The sequence below is a fragment of the Tasmannia lanceolata genome, unplaced genomic scaffold (genome assembly GCF_043159265.1).
Source record: "Tasmannia lanceolata isolate RefF3 unplaced genomic scaffold, GAP_Taslan_0.1 ptg000024l, whole genome shotgun sequence".
Taxonomy (NCBI): domain Eukaryota; kingdom Viridiplantae; phylum Streptophyta; class Magnoliopsida; order Canellales; family Winteraceae; genus Tasmannia; species Tasmannia lanceolata.
Window position 1 is genome coordinate 9393558 of NW_027518701.1, and position 2071 is coordinate 9395628.

The window sequence follows — 2071 nt, forward strand, 5'->3', positions numbered from 1 at the left end:
AATCCCTAAAAGACAAGGATTGCTATGTTTAGGCTTGCTAATTTGAGGGTGGCCTTGCATGTTTAGAAACTTTTCATGTTTATAGGGTTATATCTTAACTTTGGAAACGTTTGGTGAAAGAAACTAAGCTCAAATATCACTTTCTATTTAGTGTTTAATTGCCAAACGAATTTGGACACTTTAGGAAAGCTCAATGAGAGCTTTTGCCTATAAAAGAGACCCTTGGTCCCTCTTGTCACACACCACAACACTAGAACTCATTGAGAGAGAAAGAGTTCACTCTTGAGAGGTTTCCCATAGACCTATTGGTGTGCAAGGTAAGAGAAGTATCAAGGGGCGTTTCTGGGCTGCCGTCGTGCTCGAAAAAGCTATGAGGATCGTTGGATTACATATGTTCAAGCACAAGCCATGGTGAAAGGTACATCAAACCCATCTCAATTCAATATTGATTTTCTTTGTTTTCAACGCCAAAGATCCAAAGGGATCGTTAAGTAATGTTTTAGAATAACATTTGGTATCAGAACGTAGGTTGTAGGCTTTGGAATCAAAGAAAATTTGAATTTTGGATGAAAAATACCAATTTTTGTACCTTGCCGGAAAAGTAATTCTGGCCGGTGATCGGCAATGTTTTTCGGTTAGTGGTCGGTACCATTGTCTTCCTCTCTGGCCGATGATCCTTCCCCTAATGTTTCAAGTCAATCTGACGACTGTAGAGTGAGAACCATTGTTTTAAAGATCAATGGCAATTCTGTAATTTATCCTGAAAGTTTTAGGGTTAAAAGAGGGGAAGATGACCTTCAACCGTATTTTAAAAAATTATAACATGGTTATTACCAAAGTTTTAGGGATAGCATTGAATGGTAATCTTTTAAGAAAGTGCCACTTTTGGTACTTTCATAAACTTGAGAAAAAGTAAAACTTTCATATAATCGATATAATCAACATGACAGTGATGCATGACTAGCGAAAGGGGGGTGAATGATCCTGTGTCAACATCCAGATGGGGGGTGATTTATCCTGAAGATTAATAACATCCAGCAGGCGTGAATTTATCCTGAACCAGTTTTCTAAAAATGTTTCGTGCGGCCAGTTTGGTCTTCTTTCCGTCCGACTCTTGGCAAACTGAAACATGTTCCATGACCCTCTAGGTCCCCTCTATCTTTTGGTAAAAGTTTTAGAGGCCTCACTTCTCTGCTTGTTTGAGATTTGAACTTTAGGACATATTTGAATTTTTCCATAACAAGCCTTTTGGACCCATTTTTGGGTAATGTTTTACAAGATAGGAATGTATCCTAAGGTTTTTCGGCGTTCCAGATCCATTGGCATAGGTTTTGAACCCATCTGAGGATCGGATCTTATAGCTCATGTGTAAATGTACTTGTGGGCCTCCCTTTGTGACTAGGTTTTGGACCCTTTAGAGTTGTAGCTTTTGGTTTCTCACAACTGATACTTGTTTGGTCTTACTTGGACACATTAGTTGCAGGAAATATCTTCTTGTGATATGCATGTCTGGTTTATTTTTATGCACCCAAACACACATTGTGTATGCCCCTACTTGTCTTTTAACCATTTTTATTCCTCGTTCTTAAGGTTTTGTGGCATACTATTAATTGGGTACATATTGATTTTATTATTGGACATGAATCTAATATGAAGATGTGCTTTTAAGCATTTTTTAAATATCCAACTATATTTTAAAATCACAGAACCAGAAGAGAAGGAAGAAAATTCCAGAGAGAAAGAACTTTTGTTCTTCCTTATCTCTAGAAATACAAGTGTGACAACCCAAGAGGGGGTGGGTGAATTGGTCAATTAAAAATTTTGGGCTTAATTAGTTGTATTATTAAAATTAATTTACTAATTAAGCACTAATTAATCTAACCCTTGTTTTAAATATGTAAGATAAACAATCTAGGGTTTAGATGTTACTTTAAGCCTATATACTCTAACCCTTGTTCAATAAAATATAAACACAAATAAAAGGAAGAGTTTACCAATCACCACACGTGCAAGAGAAGAAGGAGAAGAGAAGCAACCACAAGGAACACACGATTTATAGTGGTTCAGTCTA